Source organism: Fukomys damarensis, unplaced genomic scaffold (genome assembly GCF_012274545.1).
Source record: "Fukomys damarensis isolate Sample0158 unplaced genomic scaffold, DMR_v1.0_HiC HiC_scaffold_25, whole genome shotgun sequence".
Classification (NCBI taxonomy): Eukaryota; Metazoa; Chordata; class Mammalia; order Rodentia; family Bathyergidae; genus Fukomys; species Fukomys damarensis.
The window spans coordinates 35,629,063-35,652,177 of NW_022900937.1; the positions used below are offsets into that span (position 1 = coordinate 35,629,063).

The 23,115-nt window shown below is 45.9% G+C and overlaps 1 long non-coding RNA gene across 1 annotated transcript; it reads left to right on the forward strand.

The window, feature by feature from the left end:
* Positions 1-14,446: 14,446 nt before the first annotated feature.
* LOC104861298 lies at positions 14,447-17,794 on the forward strand. Its single transcript, XR_779966.2, has 3 exons — positions 14,447-14,513; positions 15,185-15,393; positions 17,609-17,794. It is a non-coding gene; the product is annotated as an uncharacterized LOC104861298 (long non-coding RNA).
* The last annotated feature ends 5,321 nt before the right edge of the window (positions 17,795-23,115 follow it).

Here is a 23,115-nt window from a genome sequence, read left to right on the forward strand (position 1 = left end):
ACTTGCTGGCGCTTGAAGGGGCCGCCTGCGTGGAAGTCAGGACTCAGCCCCTGAGCCAGGGAGGGCCCTCTGTTCAGGTCTACAGTCAGCTGCTTTCCTAGAAAGTGTAAAACACTGGCTTCCGCAGGGAGTGGCTCCTGCTCCCCGGGTTTGTCCCTAATGTCTTTTGTTTGATTGTTTGTTGTTGTTTTGCTACCTGGGATGGAACTCAGGTCCTTGCTTTTGTGAGGCACATGGCAGCACCACTGAGCTAAATCCCTGGCTCCTCCCTACTGTTTCTTGCTCTTTTCTGAATGCCTTAATCCATCCTTTACTCCTTAATCTTCTGAACACTTCCTTCTCTTAGCCCCCAGTACACCGCACCACTGTGCGTGGTTTCAGCCTCTCTCTCTCTCTCCCCACCCACTCCCGTCTCTCTCTTTCTCTTTTCATTGTGGTTCTAAGGGTTACTGAGAATTGAGCCCAAGGTCTTCGCCTTTACCTATATCCCCAGCTTCTTTAACAACAAATTATTTTGCATGAGGAGGATCTGGCTAAATTTTCCAGGTAGGACTTGAATTCTTGCCACCCTCCTGCCTCAGCCTCCCTGAGTGCTGAGATTCAGGTGTGCACCACCATGCCCAGCTCAGTCTCCCTCTTTGCCAGCTCTGCCCCATCCCTTCTGCATGTTTTTCCTCCTCTTCCTGACTGGCAGTACTACACTGCTCTAGTTTAACCCTTGGACCTTTCAGCCCCTTAACTACCTCCATGACCCATGAGGTCACGTGGCTTTAATTACCACCTAGTTAGCAATGACCTCCAAAATAATTTCTCTCCCATTTTCACATTTGCATATTGAAATGCCAATGGAGTTATGCTCTCCAAAAAGACCAGGAGAAATTCTGTGGGTGAGGTCTTATTTGGAAACGGGATCTTTGCAGATGGAAAGGAGTTAAGGTGAGGCCACTTTGGGTTATGATGGCCCCGCTCCAGTCTGACTGTGGCCCCAGAAGAAAAGGTATCGATACAGAGCTATAGGGAACAGCATGTGAGAACAGAGCACAGACCAGAGTGACACTTCCCTGGGTCAGCAGGGGCCGATGGAGGCCAGCAACCGCCACCGGCTAGCAGGGACCAGGAAGGGGTTTCTCCCTAGGGGCTTGGAAGACACTGTGACCCCACTGACATCTTCGGTTCTGACCTCCAACTTCCAGAAGTGGAGATGGAAAATGTCTCCAGTGCCAAGCCATGCGGTGTGTGGCACTTCCTTACTCATTACTGGGAATCTGGTGACACACCTAAAACCAAACTTTTCTCATCCCTGACCCTGTTCTCCGGACAGCTTCATGTCATGAACAATGCTAACTGTATTCTTGTTCCTCTAGCCGGGAATCTTTTTGTTTTTTCTCATTGAGTTTATTGGTACCATTTTAGGTATACAGTGCAGTTACATTCATCACTGGGATCTTGTGCTTTATATGACAGGTCTTGGTTCTCATTTTTCCCCCTTGTCCCTGCCCTCCCTTCACCCTGTTCCCCCTCCCCTATTTACAAAGACTGTTTCCATTTTTTTCCTTTTCTCATATTTTTTCTTTTCCTTTATTTCCTTTCCCCTACCCTTCCCACTTCCCCTACACCCTCAGCCCTTTTCTTCCCATTTCACATTGTCACTTATACAGTTTGGATCTTATTTATACTTTTAGTTTTTCACACCAGAGACACTATTCAGTATTTACACATGTGTGTCTTGTTTATTTCGCTTAAGAGTATGGCCTCAATGTGCATCCATTTTCCTATGAATGACTCTAGTTTCTCATTCTTTATGGTTGAGTAGTATTCCATTTTATAGAAAAGCCACATCTTCTTTATCCAGTCTCTGTTGATGGGCAACTGAGCTGTTTCCAAGATTTGGCTATTACAAACTGCGCTGCTATAAATGGGTGCACATATATCACTGTGGTATGATTCTTTCAGTTCTTTTGGAAAGATACCCAGCAGAGGGATGGCTGGGTCAAATGGAACCTCTAGTCCTAGTTCTTTGAGGTATCATTATATTGATTTCCACAGTGGTTGCACCAATCTGCACTCCCAGCAACAATGGAGAAGGGTTCCTTTCTTCCCACAGTCCCACCAGCACCTGTTATTGGTTGATTTCTTGATAGCAACCATTCTTTCTGGAGTGAGGTGGAATCTCAGTGCTGTTTTCATCTGCATCTCTTGAATGACAAGTTACGTGGAACATTTTTTCATATGTTTATGTGCTGCTTTTTCACTTCTTTGTCTGAGAAATATCTGTTCATTTTAGATACCCATTTTTGAATTGGGTCTTTGTATTTGAGGGGCCTGATTTTTTTTTTGAGTTCTTTATATATTCTAGATAGTAGTCCTTTGTCTGAGGAGCAGCTGGTAAAAGTTTTTTTCCATGTTGTAGGTTGACTCAGCTCTGTTGGTTTCTCTTGCAGTGCAGAAGCTTTTTAATAAGATGAGATCCCAGTTGTTGATTCTTTCTGCTAGTTCCCATGCTACTGAGGATTTGTTCACAAAATCTTTTCCTATGCCAATGTCTTCGAAAGTTCAACCTAATTTATCTTCCAGTAAGTTTCTTTTATGACATTTAGATCTTTAATCCACTTGGATTTTAGTTTAATGTGTGGTCAAAGATGAGAGTGTAGTTTTAATCTTTTAGCCAGAGATCTTGAAGGTACCATCTTGTTGCTCTTTGGGTGACTGTAGGAACACTTGCTGTTTTTTTTTTTTTAAATCTTCATCTTCTTGTATTCAACACAGTTCATTTCTTCTTGTATTCAACACAATTCATTCTAACCACAGGACCTTTGAATGGCCTGCTCTCACATTCTGTGTAGGTTTTTCTGTAAATGCTTTTTCATAAGCATTGCTTCCTTAGGATACTAAAGTCATCTCTCCCTCCCACACTGGACCCATTCCCCCCATCTTGTTTTCTTCTGAGGTGAGAATCGTGAGCATGTATAGAATTCATTTTCCCTCTTTGTATGTAAGCTCTATGAAGGTGAGGATTTTCATCTACTTCCTTGCTGTGTCTTCAGTACCGTAGACCAGCACCCAGCAGACAGATGCCCTGTGCTATATTAATGCCTTGTGAAGCCTGCCCCACCCAGCGGGAGCTCAGATGTGGGGAGGGTGGAGACCTCTTATTTTACTGCACAAGATTTTATCAGCAAAATTCAATACTTATTGTACATGTATCATGTGGTCCTTACTATCTGGGAATGGGTCATGAACAAAATAAACTTTCTAGCATCAAGTGTTAATATTTCAGTGGAGGACGTGTATAGGGCACAAGTGAATAAATATATCAGTAGTTTTAATTGTTCTAAAGAGAAATATAGGTTAAGGATTTATAATAATATCATTTTGCAGGAAGGATGGTCAGGGAAGGTCACTAGTATTACTGTACAGCTGTTTGTGTATATAGGCACTGAACACATTTTTGTGGAGAGAATGTATTTAATTTTTGCTGGAGTATCTACCTATTTAGAACCATGCCGGGCTCATCACCCACATTACCACACTTCTAAGTTTCTGTGGCTTATGCACCTAACTTTTCAGAAGGAGAGAATCTGTTGTGCTGAGGCCCTATGAAGACAAAGCCCACACAGGACCCACAGGTGATTAGAGGATTTGGGGATCTACCCTGGTAAGGAACAGACAAGACTAAATGTCTGGATTTGGGAGTCAGAGTGATACCAGAGAAAGTGATGGGTAGGGACCATCTGATCAGGCAAAAGGGTGTGTAGTTTGCAGAAGATCCAAATATAAAACCCATAAAACTAATGAGAAGTAAGCCTGATTTTTATGATCATGCACTGAGAGTTTTAATAATGCCAGTGATGAATTACTCTTCCCTATGGGAAACTCTCACCCACTTCTTGAATTAATAGACTACTAGAGGAACCCAGACCTGAGCTATGAGAGGGAGATCACTCCAGCTATTTGAGACAGAATGGGGTCCATCAGGAAGAACTGCAGGAAGCGGCACTGTGGGGAAATCTGGACAAATAATCCTCTGCCAAAATGGTCCCCCAGAATGTAATCACAATCATAACTAGGGATATATAGGGCCCACAGAGCATCACTATACCCCTGGGCTTCAAGGAGAGCTTTCAGAAGCAGGAGATCACTGCCAGCACTTAGAAGCTGTGACCCAGCTCTGGGAGTCCCACCATGCAGCTCAGAGTTCCAGCTCTTCACAACTTCTCCTCCCAGGGCCGCAAAGAGCAGTTGGAAGTCTGCATCTCACCTCTGCCTTTTAGTCTTCCCCAGGCTATCCTCATTCAAACATCCCCATTGGCATCCAGAACTTTAGCTTCAAGGAAGTTTTGCAGATGCAAGTTTTACTTTTATAATTTGTAAAATACAGGAACACATAGGAGCAGTATTGGAAAACAGTACCCACGGATGACCCAATCCTCCACACCCTCCCCTTGCTGGGCCTCCATATCTCACACCTCTTGCTATGCAAGTGTAAGTGGCTGGACAGTACAGTGTCACCGAGAATGTGGCCCAAACACCGAGGTAAAATGTAATTACTCTTGCCAAAGGCGAGACCTACTGGCTCAACCTTGAGCCTGAGGCAGCTCTACCATCACACTATGTCTTATAAAAACAATGGAAATAGATGAAGGAAAAGGAAATTGTTTGATAATGAGAAGTATATCCACAAAGGACAGAGAAGAACTTTTCAGTGGGCACAGAAGCGTCTTGGCTGCGGTTACTATGTGTTAATTATATTTGTTAGTTACAGTGTTGTTCCTCCCCTATCATTTTTCCTTTTATCAGGACTGAGGATTCACACTGAGCTACCTCCCCAGCTCTCCCCAATGTTTTATTTTGAGACAGGGTCTCACTAAGTGATTCATTAGGCTTAAACTTGTGGTCCTCCTGCCACAGCCTCCTAGAATGCTAGGATTACAGTCTCAAATTGCCACCACTTGTAACTTCCACCACCAATTCTATGGGCCAGTTAATCTGTTGAGTTGAAGTACATCATCTTTTTTATCACATATTGAGCCCTGTGTAATTCTGCCTGCCTTGGGCTCCTGGAATCATCCATTAACTTTTACAGCTGGATGTGGGGTCCCTGGAGGAATCTCAGAGCCCTTTCTGGGTTTCAAAGGTTTCTTTCCTTGCTGGCACTCTGCAGCAGCAAGGACATTTCTCTATAGAATTAGTACCCATCCCCTCAGTCTGCTCAGTAACCCTCTCCTGTGCCATGCTGGTCCTGGATCATAGCAAAAGCGACTTCACCTGAGAGAACCTCTGTGAGAGCACACACGTAGAGGGTAGGGACAGCTCTAACCAGCAGGGCTCAGTGTCTTGGGGAGAACAGCAAAGACTAATGAGTGGTTGATTTATTCCTTGAATTAGTAAAATATTCCTCTCCCAAAACCTGAGTTTCCAGAGCATTTACTCTGGAAATATAATACCATGCACTGGTTCCTCATTCAAAGGATAACATTCATTCTGTAGAAGTCCCCTTCCCCTCAGCTCTTGTGGTGAATCTTCTACAAGTGTTTACAATTCTGCTTCTGGGAATGCTAGTTAGAGAACGGGGTTCCAGTGCAGAGATCACAGTGCAGCACCACTTGTTCCACTGCCCCCATCATAACTGCTCAGCCTTGGAGCTGGTGACCAGATGCTGAAATGATCCCACAGAAAATTCATAGGGCTCCATGGTCTGCTTATTGCCAGTGGCCACAGGAGCAGCAGACGAATGGAGGACACAGCTGCCAAGCCTTGCACCGGAATCACTGGTCAGCAGAAATGAACTGCAGAAATCCCTAGCTGCAAGGGAGTCTTGGCAATGAAGCTTCTCACTTTCTAGCCCTGGAGCAATAGTAAAGTATGAGAGACAAGTGGAAGTTGAAGCCAACTCTCTCACCCCAAACTTCAAATAATTCAAATAAAGTAAATGAATGAAAAACTATCTCAACATACTGAACACTAGGTATTGACAATATTATACCCTGAACACGGCACATACAGTAATAGGTAGGTCATGCGTGGTACAACACCAGTTCCATGACACCATTTTTATTTGGGTTTGACTTTGTCATACTCATGTCACAGATTGAGACAAGTGCTCACAGAGATGAGTTCATTCACTCACGAATATGCTGCCAGGAATTGAATCGGGTTGCGCTACCGACAGAGCTTATTTTCCTGTTACTCTGTCACATTGTTTTCCAGCATCTATTTGAGGAATGTAAAGATTATTTTTCATTCTTGCTAATAGCTGAACATAGCAGCCCCTTTCTGTGTTGAATTGTGTGGGTTTTGAAAGTGCACACACTGTAAGGGTAACACCTCATAGGTATAATTAGGTACTATACAGATATGTTCATTATAGAATATAAAACCTTATTCCTTGCAGTTGCTATCTTTCTTTGGGACTTATTCTACTCACCATGACCTTGAATTTAAATGAATGGGGATTTTAGATAGAGAAATGAATATGTAAAGTGGCTTCAGTTGCATCAACTTAGTTCATACTGAATTCTTTTACTGGAACATTTTTTTTTTTATAGTCCAAAGAATCATTCTGAACTCAGGATCAAACTATAAAATAAAATTACCTGAAATATTCTATGTATAAAGAATTGGGCATTTTCTGCTCAATTTACCGATTGTGTATATTCTTTTACACACACCTGAAGAATTCTGAGTTTTTCCCCTAAAATATAAGAATAAAAATGATCTTAAAACAAAAGATAAAACACCATAGTTGCTTGTGTCAGCCCTCAGTTGGCGTTAGTCTCTTCCTTTTCTTTCTCTCTGGAGCTGGCCAGAAATGGATTTCCTCTGCTACTGAATTTCTCAGCACAGTTTGGAAAAACAAACAAAAAAAGAGCTTAGGATTCTAGGCCACATCACTGATTCAGGGAAAAAGGACTTCAAACTGTCTTTTTTGATTGGGATTAAAAAAAAAATCTACTTGAACATCTGCTTCCATTTCCTTTAAAATTATAATGGTAGAGACTTTTTGGTGTATTTTAATTTTCACTACCAGACAGTGGGATTGGCAGATAAGACCCTCTTTGTAATGTTTCTTGGCTGCCTCTACCTCCATAACCCCTCCAAACCTCCTCAGCCCTTTAATCTTACCCTTTCCCTGGCTCCAGTTCATTAAATATAGAGTTGAAAGGAAGAAAGGAGAAAAACAGAATGTTTAAGGATCATATTGTAGCCCAGGCTGAGATCACCACTTGGGCTAGAACCCAGGGCCTCCTCACCAGCTACTTCCCAGCCCTTCTTTTATGTTTTTTAAAAGTTTGAGACAGAGCCAAGCATAGTTGCTAAGTTGCCCAGGCTGGGCTCCAACTTGTGATCCTCCTGCCTCAGCCTCCCAGAGTGCTGGGATTACGGGAGTGCACCACCGTGCCCAGCTCAGGCCAATGTTCTTGATCATGTTCTGGGCACGAAAGCCATGGCCACACCTGGAGCTCTGTGCTCTGATCCTCTCGTGCACTCTTTGCCTGCAGGTCATACCTTATGCATGCTTTTTCTGTTGGGTGAACCAAATCCCAGCCTGTCCTGGCCACAAAAGTTGCAGCTGCTCTACAAATACATTTCCTGCTGGGCAGAGCTGAGGGCCCAGCTTGTCTCTGTGACTTTCTCACTATTCAGTGGCGACCTCCTCTCTCCTGAACTCTCAGGTCAGGTACCCAAACCAACATCAGGAATTCTGCACATCAGCCCAACCCTCGGACCTGTGGCTCAGTTTTCAGTTGAGTGAACCTTCTGCTCTGGCCCATTTGTGTTGTTAGAACAGAGACTGGGTGAGTTACAAAGAGCAGAAATGTATTCCCTGACAGTTCTGGAGGCCAGGAAGCCCAAGAGCCAGGCACCAGAAGGTGTGGAGGTCTGGTGGGGAGTACTCTGCTCTCACCGAGGAAGTGGAAGGCAACAGAGCTGCTCATGGCCCAGGCCCATGAGTGACAGAGGAACCTCCCTGGCCCAGTCCCCCCTTAGGCTCCCACCTCTTAATCCTGTTGCCATTGGCAGCACCTGAATTTTGGAGGGGACACATCCTAACCAGTACTGACTCCTCATCTCCCACTGGAAGGGTCCATTCCCTTGGATGAAAACCAGAGGAGCACAAAATAACAGAGATAGGAAGCAATATTTTGAAAGTGGTTCACTTGGTACAATTAACAGCCCTACACCCCTGCCTGGTTCTATCTATTTTTCCTATGGGTAGAAACCCCATCAAATGCAGGGGGAAATTCTGTTATCCACAGGAAGTTAAGTTAATAGCTGGCACCTAAAGCTAAGATGCTGAATTTGGGGTAGAATGAGAGTGAATTTCCCTGGGAATGAGTGCACTTGGGGCCCCCAAGTTAGTCAGTGGGAGAAGCAATGGCTCAGGCGTCCAGGCCACTGAAGAGCCTGTGAGGGGACCAGGGAGGGGAGGCTGGTGTCAGGGTGTGCAGGAGCAGTGCAAGGCTTGGAATCATGACCGAGAGAAAGACAGGCTTGGGTCTGGTTTCTGGATTTGACCCTAAACAGCCATGTTACTTGGGGGAATTTACCTAACTTGGGGTGTGTGTTCCTGCACCTAAGTGTTCTCATTTGCATATAACATAGCAACATTTCTATCAACAGTACTTAAACTGTTCTAAAAATGAGCACTAAAAGAGCACTCAGGTGGGCGGCTGTTGGGTGCTCCCTTCCTGCCTGGCTTTGCTGGTGTGTGTTTCTCCTGGAGGTGGGATGGAGCTAGTGCTGTCCCTGTTTGTGCCCGGGGATGTGGGAGGATCATATCACCTTCCTTGGGGGTCTGGAATTCTCCCAACTACTCTCCAATATTAGGGAGAATCTCACTCTTGCTAGTCCTGAGCTCATGCACAGCTCTCGTGGATTCTAAAGTCCTCGCCCCGAACTTGCAAAGAGCCACTGTATTAAAATCTCTTTAAGTGACCAGGCTTGAGAGGGGCACGAGTATCCAGGCAGACCCTGAGGAGTTGACTGGGACAGGCAGAAGGCCATTGCAAGGATGAGGGAGCCCAGCAACACGGCTGAACTGTGAAAGGTGAGGTTGTGGTTAAGAAAGCACAGTGGTACGTAGGCACGGGGGTGCACACCTGTGACACCTGGACTGGGGAGGTTGAGGCAGGAGGACTCAGCCTGAGCAGTTGATGGGCTTAACAAGACCCTCTCTCAAAATAAAAACTAGAAACGGCTGGGGATGGAGCTCAGGGTGAAGCCCTGGCTTTGGTCTCCAGTACGGCAAAACAACAACAGCAGCAGCAACAAGAAAAGAGCAAGGAGGGAGGGGAGAGGGATGAGAAAAGGGTCCAGGGTCCAGAATGACTCCAAGAGGGCAAGAATGTGCAGCTTCGTTGCTCCTTCTATGACCCTGTCATGCCAAAACCAGAGAGCCCAATTCAGCCAGAGCCCGAGTGTGTGTGTGGGAGAGTGTGTGTGTGTGTTGTAAACCCAGATGTGTTTTTAGACTGGTTGATGAGATGAGGCCATTCTCAGGTCCACGTGAAGTGAGAAAGCAAAAATGATCCTTTAGAAGCAAGGGCTAGAAGCAGTGTGATCTGGGACACTGTGTTGCGGGATTCACAGAAAGTACAGGGAAGGCCTTGAAAGATTTTCTTCAAAAGGACTTGAAGCTGGAGGTTTGAAGCCATGTAGTCTAAATCATGAGACTGGAGGGTCTCAGCTTCTCAATGGGTTACTGCTTTTATGGTTAATTACATGCTAAATTACTTTAGTGATAGGAGGCTTCTTTGATATGAGGAAGAACTCAGCTATCTTGTTTTGGAGGCCAAGAGAGTCTAATGAAAAGAGCACTTTGTCCCCAGGTGGCATCAGCTTGGCCTCTGTAGAGAGACTGGATTGACCCTGGGTTTAAGGTACAGTATGTTAATGCTAGAGTATGAAAGTAGACAAGAATCAGGAAATATTTGGGTTGCATTACATTTTAAACAAGCTACAGAAACTCAAGCTCAGAGATCATTTCTGGCCTCTTGTTTGCACAGAAAAAAAGTGTATTAGTATCATTTCAAGGAGAGTTAGTATTGCTTTACATTCACCAATATGAACTTAGGCTCTTGTGGGAAAAGCCACAACACTGGAGCTGGAAGAGGTTTCCCTCTCCTTGTTATTGGACAGATCAGAAAACTTTAGGTGGCTTGCCAAAGGTCATAACAGTGGAGATTGGTATGATGATTATCTGAATCTGAAATGGTCCTCCTTTCAATGCATATGCTGCCTTCTGTTTTGGAATTTCTTTTCCTTGAGAGAAAGTCTTTAAAAAGCAGTATGGTAACTAACAGCACCTCAGAGTCAAGAAAATGTGCATTAGGATACAATACCAGGCATCTACAAGTTAAAGAAGAGGGTCTTATTTTGGTTCATGGTTTCGAAGGATCCAGTCCATAGTCAGCTGGCTCTAGGGCAGGAACTTCATGGGCAGAAAGGTGTGGTGGAGGAAACAGCTATCCCACTGCAGCTAGGAAGCAGAGAGAGAAGGGAGGAGCTGGAGAAGAATACACCCTTCCAGGTCACACCCCAGGGACCTACTGACTCCAACCAGGCTCCTTCTCTGAATGCCAGACTTTTGGAGGATGTTTTAGATTAAACCACAGTCTTATGCAAATACTGTACCTAGTGACATGAAAATGCATAGATTTTTTGGGCAACACTGGAATGGAATTTCTGCACTGCTATTTGGCTTTTCCAATCTCAGCCTCCTTGCCAGGAACATGAGGTACTAATATCCCCTTGTGAGGTTGTGTTAAAGGTCAGGGACGTGACATATAAGACGACGGCCACCGTGGGATTCAGCTGATGACAAGGCACATTTTCTCTCTCCCAGGGAGGGGGCTCGTTCTCATTTCTGGGAGAGTTTGGCCAGCTTTCTCTCTGCTTTTGCCAAATGCAAAAGGATTCCCTGTGTGAGGCCATGTAAAATGAAGTGCTGTGATTTCATTTGAGGTTTGTTCCAGGCACTCTGCTGTGATTAGATATCCAGTTTGGGACTCCCACCATCATACAAAGCATAGGGGTCCTTGAGCTGGTTTGGAGGGGAATGAACATGAACGTCAGTGTGGCTGCTTGTTTCTGAGCTTTTGGTCTTAGTACAGATTACACTTGCATCATCCGTATTGCAAAGAATCATGTTGAGGAAGACTTGTGCATGAGAGCACTTGCCGCTTAGGGTGGTAGGAAGCAGTCTAGATGGACCGAATGTTGAAGTTCGCAGTGCGTGGGTACTCTGACAGTAGAGGAGGAATGAAGGAAGAGCCCCTAAGCTCACTGCTTGTCTGGTTGCATCAGAAACTAGGTGTTTATTTTGTTTTCTATGTACATGCCTACACATGTGCCTTGTATGCAGACCCAGTCTCACTCTTGAGAGGCTGCAAGGTGACGATATTGTCCCAAGATGCCTGTCTTGGTTAATTTCTCATCCCTGGGACTCAATACCCAGAACCCTCAGCTGCACGGAAAAGAGATTTACTGTGGCTCACAGTTTGTAGAAATTTCAGTCCATAGTTGGCTGGCTCCAAGGCAGGGCAGCCTGGCAGAGGGGCATCACAGAGGAGGAACAGCTCATGGCAGGGCAGGCAGGAAGCAGAGAGATCAAGGGGGGAGGAGGGACATATACCCTTCCGGGCCAGGCCCACACTGGCCACCTCTGCCCACCAGGCTCCTCACCCCAGCAACACACCCAGCTGTAAATCAATCAGTGGATGAACCCAGTACCTCACACCCATCACCCAGTGCATAGGAGGCTTTGTGAATATAATCCACAATGCGAGAGTCAAAACTGTCCAGTCCTCACTGAGAAACACAATGTAAGTCATTTCTATGCTTTATTATTTTGTGGTCCCGCTGTCACCCAGTGTTTCCTACCTCTTCAAACACACACTGCTTCTTTTCTATCAAGACCAAATTACTTACAAATATTCAGTTTGTAAGTAGAAATATACTTGTTTATAAACTCCTGCTTTTTTGTGGTACTAAAGATTGAACCTAGAGCCTTCTTGCTGAGCTCTATCCCCAACCCTTTTAAAAATTTTTGTTTTGAGATAGGGTCTCACTAAGTCATGAAGTTGCCTAAGCTGGCCTTGAACTTGTGATACTCCTGCCTCAGCTTTCCAGAGGGCTATGAACAGAGGTGTGCACCACCGCACCAGTGCGGTTCAAACTGCTACCCTCTTAAAGGCCATGTTTCTTGTGTTCTGAGTCCTTTGGTGGGGTTACAGTGGCTCCCTTATTCACTTCTTCTCCCAGGGTAATGACATTTGCTCTATTTCTCAGTGTGAGAAACTTTGTGCACTAAGTTATCATCCCTCCATGCCAGGATCTGCTCTTTGCTGAGGGTGAATGCTTCCTGCATCCCACCTTGAGATGCTGAGGCTGCCTTCACCAAAGAAGCCAGCAGGGAGGTGACTTCAGGACCTCTTGCATGCCACTTTGAACAGAGAACTGCGTTTGTGGGTAGAGTAAAACCTGTGGGCCAGTGCACCAGGAATGTGTGTGTTTCACAGCACTGTTGGTATTTTCTCAAATGTCCAAAGCATTTAGCTCCACGATCTTACTGTGCAATGGATTTGTTCCTCTGTTGCTCTCTGAACTCATTATTAATTTATGTCTTCCCTTGTCGGAAGCTTGGTTGATTCTGACTCTGGGCCATTGTGCCCTTGCTGTGAGAAACGAGGACAGCAGACGTCTCTGGCAGCTCAGTTCCTCTCCTTTAGCTGTGTTCCCAGCTGCAGGATTGCTGGATGCGGACAGATTTGATTTAAGCACCTCCACACTACTTTCCATGATGATTGTGTTCATTTATACCCCTACCAATACCACACCAGGGTCCCCTTTGCTTTTTCTCCCCTACACTTTCTTATGAGCTGGGATCTCTTACAGTTAGCCATGTCAGTTCCCCGTTTACACCGACAGTGAACCTAATCTGTTAGCAGTCATGATGGATGGTATGGACCTGATGAAGGAGAAAACCCATCTTGAACTCTGCAAAGCTCATGACACAAATGAGGGAGGAAGTGGGGAAAGAATGGCCAGCAGGCTGCACTTCCCCTTGCTGGCTGTTCTCTAAATTTCTCGTACTTTGCTCATGATAACCAAGCTTTCAAGCACCCATTTTCCTGTCTCCACACACAGCCGTCTTCCTAACTCTGCACCCTACTCACCCATGCTGAGAAAGAAGACCAAGTATAAATGCAACTGGTAGTAAAATAATGGAAATCAGTTCTGCATCACTTTTCTATTTTATTTTTTTATTTTTAAGACAGGGTCTCTCTATGTAGCTCAGGCTGGCCTCAAACCCACAGCACTCCTCCTGCCTCAGCCTCCTGAGTCCTGGGGTTACAACCATGTGCCACCGTGCCCAGCTGGCTTCTGCCTCACTCTCAAAATCGTATTTATGGACAGTGATATGACAAAAGACCACACGGTGACTTTTCATCTGAAAGCTCTCCAAACAGCAGGAGGGTTTGGAGAGAGAGCAGGGCCGTCTGTCAAAGAGGGATGGGGGCGGCCCTGGCTTTGTTGCAGGGCTCACCCAGGGGAACAGTGTCATGGGAGAAAAGAGCACAGTTCCCCAAAGCAGGGGATGCTGTGGAGCCTCTCAGCTCACAGTCACCTGCCATAGAGCGAGGCCGTGGAGCGACTGTGCTCTCTGGTGAGGCACGGGGGACATGCAGGTCCCTGAGCGCCAGTGTAGCTGAACCACACTGCTCGTCTTGGAGATGCAACCGTCGAGTGAGGGATGCCTGAGTGGCACTGGTGCAGAGTCCTCTAGAGAGCGGGGTCCTCTGTTCGGAATCTGTCCCCATCCACCCCAGACACCCACCGGCTTCTCAGCTCACTCGGGTCTGTCCTGCGGAAGGCGCTCAAGGCTGCCCAAGCGCCCTCTGAGGAATCCGCAGCTATTGTCAGTGCATGTGAACATGAGGAAGAGGCCCTGAATGCGGCACTGTCAGAGGCTTTCCGGATGTCACACCTGCTGCCCCATGGGAGCATCGTGTGGCTCTCCGGTGACTGAGGAGGCTGGTCCTGAACATGCATTGCAAGAAGGATCTGCGGAGCCATCCGGCATCCAGACCCAGCACCTCAAAGTCAGGTCCGTGAGAAGGAGCCAGGATGCACCCTGGGAATGAGGGCAGGAATTCATTCAGCATGATCTGCCCGTCATTCACACATCACCCACTCACCCACTCCTCACCCACTCATTCATCGTTCATTCGCCATTCATTCACAGAACTTCCTGTGTAAGCACCGTGCTGCCTGGTGATATTTCGGGAAAGGCCAGGTTGTGCACTCACCTGGATATTTTCCCACAATATTCATATGTATCATCCTATTCGTGACAACTCTATATTTGAGAGATTGAAAAACAATTGACGTTCCAACACATCTCTGTTGCTAGGTTGTTGTGAATTCTCAGGTAACATTCTCAGGATTTTGGGTATTCCGAGAAGTAAAGAAGTTATTTCACTTTTTCTTAAACATATTGTTTTCAACTGGTGAGAAAGCTGTTCTGCGGGAGTAACAGTGAAACTTTACAGTGTAGTACAAATGCTTTGAAACTGTGTCACTGAGACAGCAGTTTAGTATACATGCCACAGCGTGTGCTTTAAATTCAAGAATCAGGTTGAGGTTCCTAAACAGTTACTAACTGGATTAAGGTTTTTTCAATTTAATCTTTTCACGATTTTTATTTTTATGGTTTGTGTTTGCAGTGCATAATGATTGTGTTCATCTTGGGCAGTTGGTGCATGTATATAACACTCCTTAGTTCTTTTTCGATCCTCTTCCTTGTCTCCTCCCTCCCTCCACCTCTTGGCCCCTTTTCATTTTACAAAAGATCTATCTCCCTGTTTTCTATTGTTCACAATAGGTAGATCTCGAAAGTGACTTATATGTCCACCAACAGATGAAAGCATAAAGAGAATATGGTATTTATACACAATGGAGTATTACTCTGCCACGAAGAAGGGTACGCTGCAGTCATTTGTAGCAAAATGGGTGCACCTTGAGAACATGATGTTAAGTGAAGCAAATCAGATACGCAAGCTTCAATACTGCGTGGTTTCTCTTAAATGAGAAATCCAAAGTCTAAATAAATTAAAGAGCAAAATAAAAAAATATAGGTGAAGGTCTTTTAAGTTTTGTGATACTTCTCCTTTTTCCTTAGGTGAAGATGGTCATTTCCCTGGACAGTCACTCCCTGACTGGAGATTCTGTCACCCAGAGGGTGTTTGCATCTGGGCAGTAGGAGCACCAGATGCCCATCATTCCTTGGCTTGCAGGGAGGTCCAGGGCCTTTCAGCCTGGCCCACGTGGTGAATATCCAGCGACAATGGCACAATTACACCCCCTGCCGGGGAACAGGAAGTTGCTCTGGTAAATCCACACTGGGGTCCTCTCCAGACAGGCTGTGCCCGCCTCTTGTGGGCCCTGGTGTTTGGTCTCCTGAGTCAAGTTCAATCCATCTGAGCCCTGGAGAGCACGTGTGTGGGGGATTCCCGACAGTGTCAGACCCAGCCTGAAGACACGTGCGCTTGCTGAGTTATTCACACTGAGCTTCTTGGTCCGCTCACCCAGCATTTATAAAGGATCTCGTAGGTGTTTCCTCAAGGTGCTGAGGTCACAAAGGCAGACAGCACCCAGCCCTGCTTTGGGGTGGGGGTGCAGCTCAGCAGGTGTCCCAGGCACAGAAGGACGAGAGTACCATGGTGACACGATGGAGATGCTTGTGGTACAGACAGGAAATGGAGAGGGTGATGATGGAGGAGATGCTGCGAGAGGAGCTCCCAGAAGAACATGGGTGCATTTGCTGCTCCAGAGTCTACAGAAGTCATCGTGGGTCCTACTGGGCTGTGTTCCTTTCAAAGGGCATGATTTAGCTGTTGTTACAGCCTGAGTCTAAGTATCACTAAGCAAGTGCAAGGCATGTATTCTGTGCTGGGCTTGGGGCGGCCCTAGGTGGTGTCAGCCTTGTCATCCTCAAGGAGGGAGGTAACTGGAGGTGTCACTAGACCCACTAGACACAAAGGGGCCATGCCTGAGGGGTGCATGATGACTGTACAACTCGGTGGCCTTCCTTCCGGCTCTCCCATTGTGCTTGTAACAGGAAATGGAAACAGCTCTCCCCACATTGCAACACAGGCAATATTCAGCCCCAGCCATGCTGCACTGTTGACGAACATGTATTGTGCCATGGGCCTAGCTGCCTTTGCCCTTTCCTTAATAGTCTTTTTTTTTTTTTTTTTTTTCAGACCGGAGATTGAACTCGTGACCTTTCGCTTGCAAGGAAGGTGGCAGAAACCGCTGAGCTAAATCCCTGGCCCTGCCCTTTCCTTAACAGAAATAGGGCTCGGAATCTTGTGTCTGTGCAGGTTTCTGCAGCCTGCATGTGTCCTGTGTCCCACTGGACCTTAACATCCCCCAGGGCCAGAACTGGGTTCGCTCACTGTTTCCTGTTTTATTAGGACCTGGTGCATCCAGTTGCTTCCGAGGAGAGGCATCTATGTGGGTCTGATTTCTTTTGTCATTAGTGAAGACTGTCTATCAATCCTTAGCATTATGAGAGAGAGTAGATGAAAGGGTAGCAGCCATGGTGACAAAATGAAGTAATTCCTACCCTGTGGCATTCCTAACCCAGTGCAGAAGATTTGTGAGTCAATAAGCAAGTTAAGTATTTAAAAAAAGGCACTTAAAGCTTAAAAAGATCTTCGTGCTATCTATCCACTATCTGTCTGTCTGCCTATCTATTGCAACAGGGATTGAACCTAGGGCCTTGACACTGAGCTATGTCCCCAGCCTATTTATTTATTTATATCTGGAAACAGGGTCTGACTAAGTCTCTAAGCTACCCAGGCTATGTTTGCCATCCTCCCACCTCAGCCTCCCTGAGTGCTGGGATAACAGGCACGTGCCACCATGACTTGCCCTGTTCTCCTTTCTCTGTGTCCTTACTATATTGAGATTTCGCCACATGTGCGGGGAGCAAGTTAATTAGAATACATACTAAGTTATATGCTGTCATAATTAATGAGTGTCATAATTAATGAGATGGCTTCTTTCCATAACGAGGGGTTTGGAGTCAATAAATAATAGTCAATCTTTGCTAAGATCTCAGCCACACCTTTCCTGAACCACACTGTAGCATCCGGAGCCTGGGGCTGGAGGGACCCCTAGCTGACCACACAGCGGTGATGTGCGCGGGGCAACTGCAGCTGTGCCAGAAGGGGCCTCAGAGAGGGGCTCAGGCTCGTGCAGGTTTAGCGCCCCACGTCCCAGGCCCTTGGGGCAGAGTGGGCGTGGGTGAAGAGGCCGGGTGGGGGGGGTTGTCTGAGAAATGGGCCGGGCGCGACCCGCAGCCCCTTGTGGATAGTGCGGTTGGCATTGGAGGTTGTTTATTTCCTGGGATCTAATACGGGAGCAAGAAATCATTAGCTGTGAAAAAATGTTGTTTAGCCTAAACATTTGGCTTGCTTTCATTAAAGAAAGGGTCGACTCAATAGGGAAGGAAAATACGTTAAGATAAAAAGCAAAAGCAACTTCTGCCAAGGGCTAACGGGTACATCTGAGAAATCTCTCCATGTTTGTATTTTAGAATCACTAGAGTGGACGTGGGAACAAAGAGAGGGACTGGAACGCAACCAGGTTCGAGTCCTGCAAGCGTCGTGCCTTCCGTGAAGGGCTGCAAAGCAGAAGCAGGGCCTCTCTCTCCCTTCTCCGCCTCCTCTCTGCATCTCTCCAGCCGGCGGCATCCTTCGTTTTCCAGCCGGTGTGGCCGCCTTACAGCAACGTCGGTCCACAGGGTCTCCTGACTTTGGAGCCGCAGCCTTGCGTGTTGTTCCGCAGTGTCGCGACAGAAACCGCTCATTCAAATCTTCTTCGGCTTCTTAGAAATAAAATATGAAAGTGGGTGAGAGCCCTGGTGCTCTCCGCGGTCCAATGCAAATGTATGCAAATTTCTTCATATTAGAATCCTTGTCTTCCTGTCACTCACTCGGGGCACATCAGAACCATATGACCTGATTTTTGCACCTGCTGTTTAATTAAATTTACAAGGCAGACGCACTCTCCACTCGCGGTGATACGCAGATTCATTTTTACAACCACAGCTTCTAATTTACAAGGTATTTGACTGCCGAGTTTCACCAACACCCATACTACCCAACTGCTCTTTGTTATGTGAAAGATTAAAAAAAAGGAAAAAAAAAAAAAGGCCAGCGTATAGGCAGATGGATTAACAGAAATATTAAAAGTAATTTCCCTCTCCCACCCATGCCTCAAAAAAACAAACAAACAAAAACCAAAAACGCTTTATCAAGGTGTTATTAATACACAGCAAATGGCGCACGCTTAGTGACCGCCTTTTGAGGGCTTGAGACCTGTGTGCACACCGAGATGAAGACGCAGGGGAAGATGTGAATCGGGATATTTAGCTCTGTTGGCTCGGCTCCCCCACCTATTCATGGAAGGACAAAGCTCCAAACCCTCCTGTCTCAGGAAGCCTCCAGTTGTTTCCTTCTTGTCCCACGCCAAGGCCGAGCCGGCTGGAGGCGCCGGTGAAGTTCTCAGGCGCTGTTAGCGTTGCAGCGCTCCCGACGGATGCTCCTTGAGCAAGAAGCACGTATTGGGAAGCTCTCCTGTGAGTGAGGAATTTTTAGTCTTTTACACTTCATCTACCTCTACGGAGTGAAGAAAGAAAACAGCAAAGCTGGGTTCTCACTGTTTTGTCGTAGGTTACTATTTTTCCCTTGGGCTGACTTGTTGTTCTTTCAAAAGAGCTTACTGCCCAGGCGCGGATTTGATCTCCCTGAGAGCTGTCTCAGAAGGAATAGCCAAAGGAAATATTTTAAGAGAAGATTAGAGCAGGTGAGATTATAACTTGGTCTTTGCTTACTAATCACCCATTTTATGGAAATAAGTGGAATAATATGCATCTTTAATTATTACAGAGAAAATCAATTTAACTTAAATAATATTTCATTAGTTTTCTCCCATACGTCTGAAATCTTGAGCCCCTCAAAAGGCATCATTTTAATGAAATACTTGACTTTTATCTTGATAAAAGAAAGTGCACTCCTGAAGTCCGACCAATAGGTGGCGCCACCAACTCACTGAACAAAATAACAGTAGCTAGGAGTTTGGAACAATTCACATAAATTAAACCCTTGAGCTGCAGCTAACTGTGAGACATATGGGTTGAGTCCCGGGCCTGCCCAAGAATAACTTTGAAGAAAATTTTGTTTTCTGGCAATACAGATGCTAACACACCACAGTGTCTTTAAAAAGAATAAATATGTAGATGGTTCATCACTTTCAGAATAATTTAACCTCCCCCCCCAAGTTAGGATAGCATCACAAGATTAAAATAATATAAGCACTGTTTTTCTGTCTTGGGGGGAAAATACTAGTTTGGTGGCCGTGATGCTCTTAAGAAATACTTGCCAATTAGCTTTTAGTTAATGGCATTTTATTATTCTAGCCCCTAATGTAGAGAAAAGGAGCAAAATGAGCTATTTCTCAATGAATAAATATTTAAATCAAGTTCTCCGAGGAAAATGGCATTGCCTCCATTTGTGATTCCTTATTTCTTTGTTCTACAGTAAGACATGTAGGTGTCAAAGCCGACACACTTGGAGATCAAACATACTTCTCACACTACACACACAGAGGAGCCTCATCATTTCACGGGAGCAGGTGGGAACCGTGCCTGCAGAACAGGCTTTACTCACCTATTGATTTTAACTGAAACAGGCTCAACCTTGAGATGATTCGTCTCTAAAACAGGAGCGAACCTTCAACCCTCAGGCAACGTCTTTGGAACTGGCTAAAGTTATTCTTGACAAGTGGCTGGGGGTGGATGTTTAGAGAAATGCAAAGCGAACACATATGAGAGGCGTGAGTCATGCAAATGTCAGGTCCCTTCGACTAACTCAACACTTCTCCAGTGAGAGGGATTCTGGTAGGACGGAGGATAAAATAAGCTCACAGGCTCACTTCCCTGACATCTTAGCAAGGTAGACAAAGGCAGAAACATTGGTTTTAATTCACTCTTAAATAAAAATGATACCTTTGCCCCCAGAATGTCCTCAAGAGCCAGTCAGATGGGATGATCCAACCATATCTAATGTGTTGCAGCTTGAACACAAGTAGCATTCCTGCAAACAAACATTTGAAAGTGATTTGTAAGATAGACTCAAACTCTTGCAGCTTTGTTGTTGGTTTTATTTCATTTTCTACCCAAATCCTCACAGAAAAATAGAAATGAAAATTTAAGCACTCACTCTGCATTAGTTGGATGTTAGTCACTGATATTTTTGTCGATTTTTGATATATATATGTGTATATATATAAATATTCACATTCATGTTTATATAAAATGTATACATGTGCCATATTTCATGACACATCTATACAAGAACACACACATATTTGAAGACAGTTTAGAAAATATTCTAACCTGTGTCTCAAATCAGAGGTTACCAATTTGAATCAGTTTTGTTTACCTGACTTGATCTCTTCAATAACATAGAATATTGAAATGATATTTCTTGTGCCTTTTTATGCCTTAAAAGATCACCATCGATGCTATTTTATTTTTATTTATTATGTTTTTATTGGTCAAACCAGTGTTGTGACTTGCAGACACTAATCACTATGCAGATGATGAAAAGCAGTTAGACAGAAGGACACAGGTCCTTTTATCTTTACAGATTCAGTCATACTCTGATGATGGAGAAACAACCTGTGTGTAATTACGACAGTGTCACCTGCCCTTATAATCAATTTCTTTATTTGCAAAGTGTATCTAAAAGAATGCCTCCCCAAAGACAGGAGGGTTGAATATGACAAGCTTCCTGAGGACTGGCATCCCGAGGTGGCACCAGCTCTTCTGGACTTGGTATTCAGTGTGTGGTGGGAACTCCCTTCTGCTCTGTGGGATTTTCTCAAAGCGCAGCCATCAAAGCTACCAGGTATGTACACCAATATCAGCTCCACTTCACAGAAGAGGAAGTGGGGGCCCCTTACTATGCGTCCTTTGCTTTTACTAAGTGTTTACATTTTATGAACAGTGTTCACTGGCTACCTATATCCGTTAGGATCCCAAGCTTCTTGGCATGGTAGATCAGTAGACCATTTTACATCTAAAATGTCCCCAAAGGCTCTTGTGTTCAGAGGTGGGCTATGGGAAGGCGATCAGATTTTGAGGACTGCAAAGTCATCAGTGGGTTAATCCACTGATTAGACCACAATTTGATGGCATTATCAAGAGGCGATGGAAACTTAGGTGGGCAGGGCCCAGTTGAAAGGAGTGACCTTGGGACTGTCTCTGGTCCTTGCCACTTCCTTTCAGGCTCTCATTTCCTCTCTGCTTCCTGGCAGCCATGAGGTGAGCAGTTTTCCATGTTCTTCCTCCATGGTGTTCTGACCAACCACGGGCCTGAAAGAAACAGAGAAGAAACAGAGCCCTGGTTGCCCATGGATTGAAGCCTCTGAAACAATGAGCCAAAATAAACCTTTTCTCCTTTAAGTTGGTTCATGTCAAATATTTTGTCACAGATATGAAACATTGACTAGCACATTGGCTCCTACATCTTGGCCAAACCCATTTTGACCAGCAGGCCCTGGATTTCCTGTGCAGCCCCGAGGAGCTCTCTCAGTTCCGGTAGCCCCTGTCTCACTCTTCCAGAGCAAGCTCTGTCATCAGAGGAAGCCTCTCTGGGGACAGAGGTTTGGTTGGTCCAACTGTCTCTTTGTTTAACACAAACAAAGTGACAGCTTGGGGCTAACAGCTCTGTGAAGGTGGCAGAACATGAGATTCAATTCAGCTTCAGACACTCAAGTGTAGGTGCAAGGGATGGTGCTGTTCATCATGGCAAAAGCAGCATGGAGGGTGTGCCAGGTTTGCCACCCCTTTGTGAGGAAGGTGAGGAGGCAGAGAGGCCCAGTGGTCAGCAAGCTGGTGGAAGGCACGGTGCAGGTGCCACCTGGGTCAGCACCCAAAGTCTGTGCAATCAGTCTGATGCCCATTGTGATCAACGCAGGGAGACAAACAAGAGAGGACCCACAGCACCTCAGGCCAAGGGCTGTGCTTCCTTTGTACTTTGTCCCTGCCGAGTGTGTCCCTGTGTGATGGACACGGTGACTGACGGTGTGAAGTCCCAGGAGCCCGGAGGCCATAGAAAAGAAGGCAGTGCAAAGCCTAATTCTTTGTTCCTCAGCCCAAAGCATGACGACTTGGTGTGTTTGGTGGGATGGTTTATGAAAGAGCCTCTTATACCAGCAGAACGGGACACTGGCTCTTCACGGGACTTTAATCCACCACAAAGGTCACTCCAGCATCCCAGGGCTCCATCATCTAAACCTGAAGTGAGCTGCCGGTTCTCATCCAGCTCTTTAGGGTGTGGGGAGTCTGAGGAGGCCATACCACGAAGCACAGGAAGCAACAATGAGGGACTAGGCTGTCCCTGCAGTCAGTGGAACCTCAGAGGACCTTGTTATAGCAGGCTCCCAGTGACACTGGGCTGGGACCACAGAAATTCCTGGCACAAATACAGCTGGGCTTTCAGACAGGGTGTAGAATGGAGCCAACTGGCCACGTTACCATTCAGAGGAAGGAATGAGGCCCTCTGCAGAGACAAGATGAGGTGTAGACAGGAGCGGAGGGGGTGTCCAACAGTGCCTATTTCCTTTGTGCAGGGCGCCATGAGACGTGCTACCTTCCATTGTCAGGGGACAGGCAGGTGAATCTGAAACGTCCGATTCACCCAGAGGTGACAGGGTCAGGCTCACAGAAAGAGGCAAGGACGCCAGTGAGAGTCCATGGTGTCTCATGTGCCACCAAGCGCTGGGTTAAGTCCTTGGATACTGGGTGGATCTTCCACACACAGGACACAGACCCAACTCTCCCTAATCTTCCACTCCTCTGGATGCTCTGTACCTGGATGTTCCTTTGTCCCACTCTGCAATCACGACCCGACAAGGTTCAGTGCATGATATGAGACTCATCCTTCACATCACAGCTGAGTAATTATATCCACATCCTAGGTGCAATGGGAAGATGGAAGCGTGCTTGAAATGAGGCCCTTGCCTGGGATCTGGCTC